This window comes from Halichoeres trimaculatus, unplaced genomic scaffold, assembly GCF_033239565.1.
Source record: "Halichoeres trimaculatus isolate MK-OKI-2021-1 unplaced genomic scaffold, fHalTri1.1 fHalTri1_scaffold_21, whole genome shotgun sequence".
Taxonomy (NCBI): domain Eukaryota; kingdom Metazoa; phylum Chordata; class Actinopteri; order Labriformes; family Labridae; genus Halichoeres; species Halichoeres trimaculatus.
This window is the reverse complement of record NW_027437199.1, coordinates 16,809,773-16,824,360: the sequence shown is the minus strand read 5'-3', so window position 1 is coordinate 16,824,360 and position 14,588 is coordinate 16,809,773. Positions and strand designations below refer to the sequence as shown.

The following is a 14,588-nucleotide window of genomic DNA, read 5'->3' as shown; positions in this document are numbered from 1 at the left end:
TCTTGATGAAATTTTCAGGAAATGTTCAAAATGGGATAAGAAAGAAGCAATTAAATTTTGGAGGTGATCCGGATCACCATCTGGACCCAGGACATTTTTAAAGGATTCTTTATCATTGTGAGATAGGGCCATTTTCACCATATGTGTATATAACTCCATGATAAATGGTCGGATTGCTTTGCAAAACAACACAAGACAAGGTCACCATCATTTCTGACAGATGTAATAGTATGATCCAGATCCTGCCAATATTTTGGATACTAAGATCTGGAATATGAAATATGTACTGGGTCATCATAATCAAATAACACCAAATTGTAGCAGACAGTCTGCTGAAAGGGAGTATAACATTAAAGTCGGACTAAAGTGTTGGTGACAATCAAAGTATGCTTGGTGGAGATCTGTGCTCTCTGGGGGCTTTTCTAGTTCTTGTTCTATTTGGAATTATTTTTATCACCTTCTTCTCACTTAAAAAAAAAAAAACATCATTTGTTGTGGTCATGTTCTCTGCGCTAATATCTTAATTTCCTTACTTCCTGCCATGACCTGACTCCATCAGATGGTCTCAAACAGCTTGTCTCCTTCATGGCTCACCAGCTGCTTTAGACTCCTCAGGTTTGTGTCTTCACTCAGACTCCCCTGTGGGCTGACTCTCTAATGGCAGAATCAGTCTAATACAGCTCTATGAAATGCTCCAGCAGCTGAACAAGTTTTAGCACTCAAGTGCTCGGCAGCTGTGCTTGTCTTTATGTGACGTACCTTACAAGCCCATTACCTTTAGCTCCTCACAGCTAATTTAATTAGACCACTGACCAGAGCTGTAGGAATAACATGCTGTACCATCTGAGTGTGTGTGCGTGTGGGTCATCTTCCCACGCCTCTGTGTTTATTGTTCTTCTTACTATTCCTTCATAGGCCATGATTTGACTGAAAGATTTTGGAGGGTGTGACAGAGTGCGTGTTTGTGTTTATAGCTGCAGATTAGAGCAGTAAAAGTGTGCTCTGTGTTTTCTCTAATCCCTGTCACCTGACAACCATCTGCTGCTGCGGTGCTGCGATCATATAAGAGGAGGCTCCTTCTTTGGCTTTGAGCTGCATTCTGGAAAACTTTTAAAACTTTATTTGCCTATTTTGAGTCCATGCAGAAGGACGAATGTTCGTCTCAGCTTTGATACCTTGAGTCTGTCTGCAGCTTTGCAGTTTGCAGCACTCTCAGGTACAAAGCATCACCATCCCACAAACCTTTTTCCACTTGATTCCACATTTCTCCCTCCCAAATGTGCACCAGACTCCCTGAGGGGACACTTAAAAAGACAAATTCAGAGTTTCTCATTTTGTTTCATTTGACTTCTGTCCCCTCAGGTATCTGTCCTGAAACTTACACTCCTCTATCCACGGTTCTCTTATCTTCCCCTCCACAGCTTACTCTCCTCCTCTGAGAGATGCAGCAGAGAGGGGGGATGTTAGAGGAGCTGTCGGGCTTTCTGAAAGGGCAAACAAATCATCTTTGAACATGCATGTGCACGCAAACTGGCCTGAAACAAGAGAACAGTGTTTTAAAGATGGCATTAATGACACCTGATCTGAGTCTCTGCTTTTCACCTGCAGGAACTCCAAGAGTCCGACTGCCAGCTGTCTAATTATAAAGCCATACCTGCTTGGAGGCATGAACTCTGCTTTTGGCTGTTGGAATGCAATTTGTCTTCACTTTTTTTCCTCCTGTCTGTGATGTTTTGGCACTGAGAAAGAAGATAATTCCTCTACAACCTGTTCTTTTTATATGTCTGTACAGGAGAGGAGGAACTAGAGGCTCTGCTTGTTCCTCGGTGCACCTTTTGCATCCACTGGGGAAAACTGCCAAGGCTGGAGGGCTTTCTGTGCAAAAAGAAAAAACAACAACAACACTAAAGCAGAGAAATGTTTCCAAACAAATGACACCAAGATGTGAGGTTATTTTGAGCATGTAGTTCCCTTTAAAGGCCGATCTTTGTGTGAAAGTAAGCAGAATATCTACTAAAACACAGCCAGTCTTTGTTTACACTCTCTAAGACAGACAAAGCTAGCAGCACAGCCTGAAGCAGACGATAGAATGGGCTCCTGCTCCTAGCATGTGTGAGATTAGCCAGCAGCTGTTAAGACATCCGTAGGCGAACTCTGATCTGGATTAGCCCAGGGAAAGCAAACACCTCATTTATTCTGTCTTAAACACACAGGCATACAGTAAACAGATGTACACTCATATTCTGACTCTTCTCATTGTTCCCTTTGTGCCTTTTTCCTTCTTTCATCTTCAAACATGCTCAGAGCTCAACGTGAAAGCATCAAACGCCACTTTTCTGTAGGCTCATTCATCCATGAGCTTCTACAAGCTGTGGCTGCAGCAGAGAGGACACTATAAACTGAAATACCTCATCTCAGTGGGGTGCTGCTGCACATTTAGAGTTATGAGTGTATATTTCTTACATCAGTGCCACTTTTGTCATCCTTTTTGAACCTGCTAATTCCCCCATCCCTCTCTTTAATGTCCTCTCAGAGACACACCATGCTTATAAACATCCTCATTTGTCTTAACATGTTATGTGATTGACAGAGTTTCATCTGCATGACTGGTTTCTGTTTCCACAAGTATGCAAATCCCAGACTAATGATGCAACACAGACTAGAGCTGCAGGATAAAAAAGGGACTTTTGTTGATCAACACTTCGTTTTCAGTTGTGTTTTTCAAAATTATGTGGCACTGAATCTAATGACCTGAAAATCTGTGTTGATCCTTTGGGATTTGTGGTTAAAACTGCAAAACTATATGCAAAGGAGGTCAAGCAAACAGCACAAGAAAGGTGTGAAGCTTAATAACCTGTATTAACTTTGCATGAAGCGTTAAGAAATTTGAGTTTGGTGGATTATTTATTTGCAGTAATAATGAAATAAACCTTAAACTGTTACAAAGCATGTTTATTTCCCTTTTGAAATGGTGCCACATTTGTATTTGTGTGAGTTAAGTATGGGGTTGCTTCATGAAAATTTGCCAAATCTACTTTGTCAACGCTAAACAGCTTATTCTGCCATTGCTATTGACTCTGATGTAAATCACACACCTGACTGTCGGTACCTGGGTACGGTGGCCAGTGGGTGGCAGACGATTTGCAAAAGCTACAACACAAATGCAAAAGTGACAAGGTACCAGAAGTATAGCCACAACAGAGGTTACTTATCCAAACAGACACTGAAAAGCTGTAAAAGTAAGTAAATGATTAACTTCATCTATGATAAATAAAGCTTTGTAGGGGTGTCACCTTGTGGTATCCTTCATAGTACTTATATTTCTTTATTTATGATAGCATTAGAGCAGGGGTGGCCAGCTTGTGGTTCGCGAGCCGCATGTGGCTTTTTGCCTTTCGGTGTATGGCTCTTCAATCCATTCATAAATAAATATATATAGTTATGAGTGGTGGTGTGCCGATCAGTCGACTATATATATATATTTATATATATATATATATATATATATATATATATATATATATATATATATATATATATATATATATATATATATATATATATATATATATATATATGCCAACATTGGGATCAGTTGGGATTGATACTTAAGTTTCAGTTTCTCTTCTCTTATACAAATTTAAACACACAAACACAGTAAATTTCGCTTTGAAAATTCGAAATGTATTGATTTTCATTTTATGTTGTTTTGTTTATATGTGAGAGGAAGTGTGTTAGTAAGACCCTGTGTGTGATGTGGCTCTTTGTCGTACCATGGTAATTTTTGTGGCTCTTGGTCTCTGACTGGTTGGCCACTCCTGTATTAGAGCTATATTTATCATAGCTTAAGTTGCAAAAAAAAAACAATAATTTACTTACTTTAACAACTTTTCTGTGTCCATTAGGAAAACTGTCCTCAAACTTCCATTATGCCTATACTTCCGTTGTGTTGTGTCTTTTGCATTCACGTTGTGGTGTTTGCATTTGTGAACCGGCTGACACCTATTGTCCACCGTACCTGGGTGTATCAGAAGCTCGAAACAAGAGTCAGTAGCAATAGCAGAAAAAGCTGTTTGGTATTGGCAGAGAAGTTTTGGCCAGTTTTTGAACCCACAAACTCAGCTTCCCTGCACATCCTAAATGCATGCTCCTTCCTGTGTCACCATTTAAAAGGGAAATAGACATGCTTTAACAATGGCATAAGATTTACTGTCAAGAAGCATTGTTAAAACAGAGACATATCTACCAAACTTACATTTTGTCCTGCGTTTGAAAGTCAGGGCAGTGGCCTTGAAAAAAGCTTTATTAAAAGTTATAATGACTGTAAAGTAGGCAAAGTCATTTCATGAAAGTTCACTGCACCCAGACAGGATGGAGTCTTAGCTGAATACTGATTGAAAACGTAAACAACAGGGAGTTTTATGCAGTATACATTTTAATATGAGTGCTGCACTGGCTTACACAATGCCTATAAAAAAATCAATTACATGGTGTTCTGCTGATCTGAACTCTAGATAATACTGTGATCCATCTTTCCATGACCTGTGATTAAGGGAATGAGGTGTGCTGAGTCTGAAGAATTATATAACCCTCTCCTTTGTCACACCCTGTTTGTGTTTGTGCGAGTATGTGATTTTATTAGATCAAGATGTTCGGATCACGCTTTGGCTCATGTGAGTGACGCTCAAGCCTGTTTCGCCTTGAATGTCACCAAACTGTATCTGCATGGCAAGACCTACACCGAAACTCTGAACTATCAATGATCGAGAGATTTTTTTAATTTGTTATTTTTTATAGGTGGAAGGAGTTCACCTTTTTAATACAGGTGTGGTCCACCTGTTGGGACTTGTGAAGACAGTGGATGCGGAGCAACACAAACACAACACTTCATTTCTTCCAACAATTCACCACAACTCACAGATACATTCTGTAATTTGCAAAAGATAGAGTTTAAATACTTTTGTGATCTTCTTTGTTTAAACCAGATTGGATATTGTTTGGACTGTACTCCAATACAGCAGTACATATTTAGTAGCATTAGACATAATTCTTGAGTTTTTTCTCAGTTAAAAGATCATCCAGGGTTAGAAATGCGGTCATAATCTTTGACTCAGTCTAGCCAAGTCTTAAGTAATCATCACACTTCTAAAGCACCAGCTCTGTCGTGTTGCCCCGATTGGTACGGCAGTGAAAGATTATCTAAAAGGATGTGTTATCTAAGGAGGGGCTCACCCAAAAGTTTCCACATACACTCAGAAAAAAGAGGGACAAAGCAACATTAAGATGCTGGATTAGAAATGAGAGCATGGTGCAATCAGAAATCGGGGTTATGCAAACACTCCACCACCTGCAGTGCATCCTGGGTGGGCTGTGGAAATGTAGGACTCCCTTCATTAACCATCAGGTCATCAGCTAACATAACACAGGTCTCAAACTTCACTTTTACTTTTTTCATTTTGTTGAGAAAACTATTGAAACATGAGACAATTTTATGTAATGTTACTTCACTAACTCCTCCAAGTCGTGTGCTTTTGCCAACAGAAGCAACATCACTATCAGTACCAGACAAGGTTCAGATCCCTCCATGTGTCGTCATCATGTCCATTTGGCCCCAAGTCTAAAAAAAACATTGTTTACATTGAGAATCAAGAGAGAGGACTTTGTCTGACAGACAGGCAGATTTTACGTCAGCCTAACAAACCTTCAGCCAGGTCGATAACCACAGCTGGTACAAAATGATCTCTGTAGAAACCACAGTTATCAAAATTGGGTAAGATATTGCCTAGAAAAAGAATAATTGCAAGCGCCTGTTCAATTTGAGAAAAGTTACAGCCAAGTTAACGTCAAAGTATGGTTGCTCACTCTTGTTTCTAAGCGTGATTCTTTTTATGGCGATACGTGATTTATTTATATATTAATTACATAACAGGTTTAAAACTTATCTTGTTCTGCTGATTTCCCTCTATAAACAAACATGCACTGTGGTTGTTAAATTACGCTTTTATTGCAAAGAAAATGCAGCTGCACATTTATTGATATCATAGATCTTATCATAGAGATAAGATATGATTATGTGAACTAGTTGCCACGGAAGATAACAAAAAGAGAGGGCCAAAGAACAAAACTATGTCGTAAGAATTGGCAAAGCAAAACCATGAAGGTTTTCAACATTCTTGAAGTCACAGAATTTGCATCCTAGGCCTCTTTCTTTAAAACAAAAGGTATCTGTTGACAAAGTTGTTAAACTTGTTAACTCTTAGCCTCAGAACCTGATCAACCTGACCAGAAAACTGTTCCTAACTGTGCTGAATGTAACAACACACCCTGCTGCCACAGACTTGCATCACAATAAATCCATTTGCACAATCATGCAATAAGAGTTAACCACAGTTGGAGCACAGTGGGGTGTGTTTATGTGAGTGTTCATGCACACCCCAGGCAAAGGGGAGCATAGAGGCCACAGAGGAGCAGGTGATCCAGTGATGGGGTGATTCTCAGCGTAGAGTCACTGCATGCTCCCAGCTGAGATGTAGGGGTGGAGTTGCATTATCACGCCATCTGCACTGGTTTAGCTTGTATTGGACAGTTGCTCATCGCATGTGATGGAGATTTCTGGCCTCCCAACAAGAGTAAATAATGGATTATCCCATTAGGCCTTTTCAAGCAGCAGAAAAATATCTTATTTTAAAGGCACTGCATTCCTAACACATGGTATGTAATAATGCTGGAAAAAAATAGATCCAGCAGCCAAAGCTGGAAATTAACAGTTTTGATAAACATATGAAACCGAGATTCTTTGCTTAAACTATTTCTTGTATGTCAGGATCTGCTGCTGCAGTTGCTCTTAATTAGAAAAAACGAATAACTGAAGGTTTTTGGGATGAAACGAGCTGCCTGAGAACATTTTGGGCGTTTTATCATTGAAGGTGACTTCCTCTAAATCACTAAGATAGGGTGTGTTTCACTGAGAAACTGATGAACTAATCAGCACTTGTAGACTCTTAGATGTATGTAACAGCTTAAAGAGTGTCTCTCCCCCTTTTTAGATAAAGATACACAATTTGATGTAATTTAAACTCATCTAAAAGTCAGAAAAGGTGCTGACCCTCCACATGGCAGCTGTCTGCTTGACACGTTTTTTTGAGCACCTCTTTCTTTAGGACTTAAAAACATTTCAGAATAGCCTATCACACTCACCATTTTCATAATCCTATGTTTATATTTCTTTCAGCTCTTTAGTTCAGCTGGATTCACTAATTCAACGCTCTTTTGACAGCAAAATTGATTAAACGACTTAAAAACTACAAAAAAGTTGCTGAAACTACAACCTTCTTTTCTGTTCCTTGTCTCCGCTGATTGGTCGCTATTTTCTTGTTCCGTGCTCTGATTGGCTATCTAGCGCTCATGCGAGCAGTGTCACGTGGCTGACGTCGCCGAGTGCAGTCTGGTGAAGCGTCAGACAGAAAACGCTCAGAGTGGAAGGGGACTCAGCAGCGACTACAACTCTGTGTCAACTGTGTCACACTACCCTGAGGGCTGATTCCTCTTCACACACTTAGACCAGGTGAGTCATACTCCCCAGAACATCCACCGTTCAACGTTTACATTGTTCCTTTGCTTTGTGTCATACTGTTGAATTCACCCAGGACTTTCTTAGCTGTTAGCTCTTCTGTGAATGTAACCTGCCAGCTAGCAGCTTTGCTATCCAGCTAATTCAGTCTGTCAAAACAACAGAGGAGCATAATCTGCTAGCCAGTCACAAAGCACAGGACTACTCTCTTTATGAGGCATTTGAAGGCAGATACATTAATGCAGTAAGCTGTCAAAAGAAACGAAAGCCATTTTTAATAGTTATTTGGCTTTTTTTCGAGTGTAGCTGCTGTTGTTAGCGGAGAGCCCCGCTCGCTAGCTCGGTGTAAACAAACCCATCATCAGAGCCTGGATGATGGGCTGCAGTGTGCTTCTTATTTTGCCTTTGGCAAAAACATCTTGGATCAAAAAACTATCAAAACATTTTAGTAATAGAAGAATAAAAGGCTCCTCTGTAAGTCTTGTAGTAAGCGTTGAGGAATTATCGCTGTCAGGCTGGAGTTTTGGGGTTTCTTTGTCTTGCTTCCTCGCCAGTGTTGCTTTGACTCCTCTGTGTTTGCCAGTCTTGAGCTTTGTTGTTTTCGTCTTTGTGGCTTCTATTTTTTTTGACTTCTTGAAATATTAATATTTAAAAGTTTATTACCACATTATGAAATGCAAGCTGCAGCTTTTTTAAGGCTCGATTGCTGCTCCTGTCGTGACTAGTTTGCTTTCTTTTTATTTCCAAACACATAAATGGTATGTTTGAACTTTAAAAAACAAGACAAAACTGCTTCTGCAACTTTAATAGAAGATGCAGATGCACTTTTATGAAAAAAAATTGACTGTTTTCACTGTTGTTTTATGGAGACATAATGCATGCTCGTGCTACTAAGTTATAATTATAACTTCATAATTTTATTTAAAAGCTTCTTTAACTGAACTGAATGCTTTCTGCAAATACAAAGGCTGCTTATCCTGTAAGATGTTATTGGCTTCTTGACATTTCTTTTTTAGCCATGCACATACAGGATTGCATCCTCTGTTTTCCACAAGGCATGAGGTCATTTCATAAATATTTTAAAGGCAGGGTAGCTGATAGGCCATTTGTCTTGAACCCAAACTTCATGTACAAAAAGACTCCCAGTTGTCCCTTTGCTTGTGATTTAAGGCTGCAGCTATTGAATATTTTAGTATTCGAGTATTCTACTGAAAATCCCATTGATTAATCGAGTAATCGGATAAAATACATTTTTGTTTAGTTAAAGAGCAGTTATTTTTCAAATGAAAATTTTTCTCTTTAAGAAATAGAATTTTCTGATACAGCATGTCAATAAGAGCACTTGCTTTGGTAGCTCCAAAATTTGTAAACACACTTTGACACATTTTTTGTGCCTTGTACATCTCATCAAATGTTGCGGACCCAAATGGCACCCGTTTCGTAGAATGACCCATTAGTCTCCAAACTCCAGAAAAGAAGCTAGATTTGTTGCTAGTTGCTATTTTGTATAAGAGGTAGCTTGAGGGGTCTGAAAACTCTCTTAATATGGCCTCAGTTCTATTTAAAATACCACTCTTTGATCTTTTTTAAAATCAAACGATTCCTCGAGGCGGCGAAATTTACTCAAGTAATATTTGTAATCGAGTACCTTGAATCATTCGAGGAATCGTTTCAGCTCTATTGTGATTAGTCCGTGGATATTTCATGAAGCGGAGCTCATGTTTAGTTTATGTCTTTTGCAGTCTGACCTGTAAGGGATTCACGGTGTCAGTATTCCTGTGCAATTTTTTGCTCCCATGTAACAAAGCCCACATACTGTAGGGATGCAAAGCAGATCTGTGCATCACTTACAACCTGCAGGAAAAAAAAGTCTTACACAGACCACAGCTTCATACCCACAACACAGAAGTTCGTTTATCTGACACTCATCTTACCAGGAAATTTTCACTTGCTTCCTCTTCCAAGATATCCCTTTGTGGTTCTACTAAGAACAAATTCAGCTCCCAGCTCATTCTCCTAGACATCTCCATCGAGCAATACGTCATTTATTTTTACTGGATGTACAGCTCTCCAGAGATTTTAATGTATAATGAAGTCACTTTTTGACAGCATGCCAGGCAGGAGGGCAGCTAAACATAGCGTCTGAGAATAGTAGAGAGCCTGTCAGTGCAGAATTGATTGATCATAAGAAAAGAGTAGCTGCTTCTCTCTCTCATGCTTTTCTTTTATATCATCCTCCACTTGTCCTTCTGTGTTTTCTTCTCTTCCCTCTCACGCATTAAAAACGGGAGAGAACAAAGCGCCTTTCTCTTAAATTTCACTGCCTTATTGAATATGTGGCCACATAACAACGCTACGCTAAATAATCCTGTCAATAGTTAATGACTTTGTCTATAGGAGCAGGGCGCCTTCAGCACCCCAAACACTGAGCTGGAAATGTTTGCTCCTGTGTGTTTGAGGAAGTTTGCCAGCTCCTGCAGCGTTTGCACATACCTGTACATTTTAATATGAGCTGTAAATACGTGAGTATATCAACAGACATGAGGTGTTTGTGTGTGGGATTTAATTCCTGTCAAACTGCTCTTCTCATACCGCCATCGCAGTAAAAATGTAAATAAATCCACCAATTTAAATTCCAAACTTGCATTTTGGCAATTTGACAGCCTCACAGCTTCATGGCACTGAAACAGAAAGCTGGAGTGTCTCAATATAGTAAGTAGCTTTAGGTTTCCTTTTCATTGGAGCATTTAGGGGGGTTATTTTTATCCACATGTGACCCACCTTCAGATCACCACCCAAGGCTTGAAAACCACTGCATTTGCATGGTCTCACCAGCGGAGCCAGCAGCGCATTGACCTTGTTGTGGTCTGTGTCGGCTTTATGTTCAGAGACAAAAACACAGCCTCTCTGAGCAAACCTTGGCACGTTTATAGACTAACTTAAACAGTTTAAGCTGTTTAAGGATCAGGGATTCCTCGCTCTTGTAGAAAAAAAAAGTCAGGGGTTTCTTCACAGAGAAAACAAACCCAGCAGATTGATTTTTTCAGCCTTCACCACCCACAAACTGTGAGGAGTTGATAACTTCGTGAAGCTAGCAGGCAGTGCCAGTCTGTTACATGAATGTTTTATGTGGATTTTTCTGCTTTTGCACATGGATCTGATGGCAATGTGTCTGTGAGGAAAGTTTGTATTGTGGGAGCTGAACTGGGCCATCTTTTTATTAATTTATTGACATTTTAGCTTCTTCTATTTTCAATGAAATCACTTAACTTTCCCAGGAATACTCTTGTATAGGCCTGTGACGATAATCAATGAATCAATCAACCGAACAATAAATAATAATAAGTAAGTTTGCCAGCCTTGACAAACTGACACGTGCATGCATGTTTGTTTTCCTCCTCTCTTTCAACCAAAGAGGCTGAATGAGAAGATGGCTCACTACGTCTATCTTTCCTAACATCGGGGTGCATAGGTTCTAGGGCGGATTTATAGCGGAGTGAGCATCTGTTAAAAATGCAATCTTTGGGGTGAAGACAGGGCTGCTCGGGCGTACACACGGAGGGAGCTGAAGCGAGCGTCCTGAGGGATAAGGAGGAAACACACGCTAATATGAGTGATGGCACGAAAGATACAGTTCTTAAGCCGCCTGCCACAGTCCCAGTGTGGGAATATTTTGTTTTTTTTATCAGAATGAACATAGTGTGAGCTCATGAACACCAACGAGCTGATATGTCACATTTGTTTGAAAATAGTGGCGACGAAGAAGAAGAAGGGGAGGTGCAGCGGAGCCTTGTTCTTTGACAATCCGCTCTTACTGAGGCTTTTGGTCGGCAAAGTAAATAGAAATAAAAGCGCCAAATGATGGGCGCTCAAAGACAGCTACATTGCCAAAGAAATGCAGCCCTTCAATACGGTTGAAAGCCAGAAATGTTAAAAATGTTTGACAGACAGTACGGATTGACTGGGAAAAAGTACATGTTACAAACAATTCAGGAACTGTAGAAACTCCCTTGTATTGAGGCTATAGTTTTTATTGTTGTTGTTTTTTTTTTTTGGAGTTTCGTTTTTTCTTTAGAGACAGGGTTTATGTTTTATTGTTTTTGATTAGTATTAATTATTTTCATTGACATGCATTTTTTTTAAAAGAGAGTCCATTTCATTTTCATTGTATTTTTTTCTCTTTCTTGTTTGTTAAATTTATTATATTTTTTGTTTAATTTAATTTGATATGGTGTGCTCACTTTATTATCCCATTTATCATAATTACATCAATGAAAAAATGGAAAAAAAAATCAAAATAATATTGACAATAATATTGTTTATCGGCAATAATATTTTGGAAAATCGTCTAGCAAAATTTGTTATCCTGACAGGCCTACTCTTGTAAATAATATGTAATTTTGAGCTGAAAGGGGCTGAGAAGTTCTAAAGCTATGGGAGTTAGAGAAAGGGACAGTGTCAAACGGGGACTAAAGTGTGTGTGTGTGTGTGACTGTGTGTTACACACGTTGTGAGGTGGTCCTTTCATTTCAGTCCAAACAGCTGACTGTGACAAATTGGCCTATCTCCTCTGCAGAAGGACAACTGAATGTCATCTAGCATATGTCGACGGTGTGAAACCTGTCATGGTATTTTTCATTAACAGAGCGTTATAGGGACAAAGTTTTTATTTGTGCTTTCTATACAGTGAATTATGTGAGTATGCACTTTTTTCTTCCACCTTTGCTACGTGGCTATCTATGAATGAGAGCGAACAGAGCCTGAGTGTGAGTGTGTGTGTTCTTCCCCTCACACTGCTGCTCTTTGTTTTTGTCTCTCCATCATAAGACTGCTGGCAGACACATCAGTAACTCTCTGCTGTACCAGGCCTGAGCAATCACTGGGGGACACACTCTTACACACACAGCCTAGATATGAGGGCTTACTGTATTGTTACACACAAACCTCATCACAAAATATGAAGCTGTTCCTCTTGTTTTATATATTTTTTTCAGATGCTGTAGTTAGTGGTTAAAGGGAAACAAGCATCGAGTTTTGTCGCAGAAAATCAAGAGAAACTTGTTTTAAATGACACTGATACAAAGCAGTCCCCCAAACGTAAACACTTTAACAACACAGCTCTCTGCACTGACTTGCATGAAGGCAGACAATCAAAGGTTTTCACTAATATCATGTTAGGGTGGGTGTGTGTATGTGTGTGGTTAGGTCTAAGTACAGGTCTCAGGAGCACCACACAGTTCCAGCGAACAGCTAAAGCAGTCATGTGGTCTTCAACAGCAGGTTTACATCACCGTAAAGCGCCTCTAAATACAAAGGGAGGCCTATTCACCGTCCCGCTGCCACATGAGCACACAGCGCTCAGTGAATGCAGCGCCACATCAAGAGTTGTACTCCAGAGAAACTGATCCAGTTTTTTGGAAGAAATGTGAGAGCTCTGCCAACTCTCAGCCAAATCAGATAACCAATATTAACAAATTAACAAGCTGGAAGGGTTTTATTGAGCTATTAGCACCAATTGATTTAAAGAGGGGTGCTGTCCTTTTTTTTCTGTCTTTAAATTATACCCTTGGTTCCCCTCGTAGTAGCTCAACATGATTTACAGCTCAAAAATCTTACTGTTTTTCTCACACTGCAGTTATTTTAGCCAGATGTGTCTTTGAGGCTCCCAGACAGATTCAGGCATTTCGCAGTTTGTAAAACTGCACACATTTAGTGTGAACATCCAGTATTATTACCTCACATAAGGCCTGTCGCGATAATCAATAAATCAATTAACCGAACGATTAGTAAAAACGTCCTCGGTAAGTTTGCCAGCCTCCATAAACTGACACGTGCATGCATGTTTGTTTTCCTCCTCTCTTTCAACCAAAGAGGCTGAATGAGAAGATGGCTCACTACGTCTATCTTTCCTAACATCCGGGTGCATAGGTTCTAGGGCGGATTTATAGCGGAGTGAGCATCTGTTAAAAATGCAATCTTTGGGGTGAACACAGGGCTGCTTGCGCGTACACACAGAGAGAGCTGAAGCAAGCGTCCTGAGGGGTAAGGAGGAAACACACGCTAATATGAGTGATGGCACGAAAGATATGGTTCTTAAGCCGCCTGCCACAGTCCCAGTGTGGGAATATTTTGTTTTTTATCAGAATGAACAAAGTGTGAGCTCATGAACACCAACGAGCTGATATGTCGCATTTGTTTGAAAATAGTGGCGACGAAGAAAAAGAAGAGGGAGGTGCAGCGGAGCCTTTTGTTTAATTTATTTTATTTAAAAGATCCTGACCTTTTAATTACAGTTAAATACTCTTAAAAAATTAAAGTTTCTTGCTTTTGATATGGTGTACTCACTTTATTATCCCATTTATCATAATTACATCAATGAAAAAATGGGAAAAAAAATCAAAATGATATTGACAATAATATTGTTTATCGGCAATAATATTTTGGAAAATTATTGTCAAGCAAAATTTGTTATCGTGACAGGCCTACCTCACATCCATGTTGAAAACACAGGAAAGTATGATACCCCCTCTGTAAGTAAAGAGCTTTCCCCCCGCCAAATTTGGTATTGAGCAGGGAGTACAAAAGTCAACTCATACTGCAATCAATCTCTCTAAAAAGTAAAAGTCAGAGGCTCATTTTCTTCACCTTAATAGCTTTGTTCCGTTTATACACAAAGGAAAACCTGGTATTGACATCAGGATTACTTTCTCTCTACCTGACTTAGCAAACCCAAGAGTTTCACTATTGACACTTCAACAAAAGAAAACAGACTAACCCAATACTCATTACAACAAGCATCCCACTCTGATCCTGGCTTTTATACACGTATAGATCGTATGTCTGACTAACACTGATAGTGAAAGGAGTGGCAGACAAGTCGGCAGGTCATGAGACAGTTGAGTCTACCGTGTTGTTTAAAGAGCAATGTACAAAACATGTTGTCCCTGGAAGTCGTGGTTATCTCACCGAGCATTGACTGACCTTTGGTTTGACAAGATAGTCGACGTGGCTTCTTCGG

At 39.7% G+C, this 14,588-nt stretch overlaps 1 protein-coding gene across 1 annotated transcript in view; it reads left to right on the top strand.

Annotated features, from left to right (window-relative positions):
- The first annotated feature begins 7,445 nt into the window (after positions 1-7,445).
- The window catches only part of adipor2 (adiponectin receptor 2), a 48,950-nt gene continuing 41,807 nt past the window's right edge, over positions 7,446-14,588 (top strand). The window contains exon 1 of the mRNA XM_074698584.1: positions 7,446-7,564. The gene's annotated coding sequence lies outside the window, so the exon portion shown is untranslated. The remainder of the gene's footprint in view (positions 7,565-14,588) is intronic.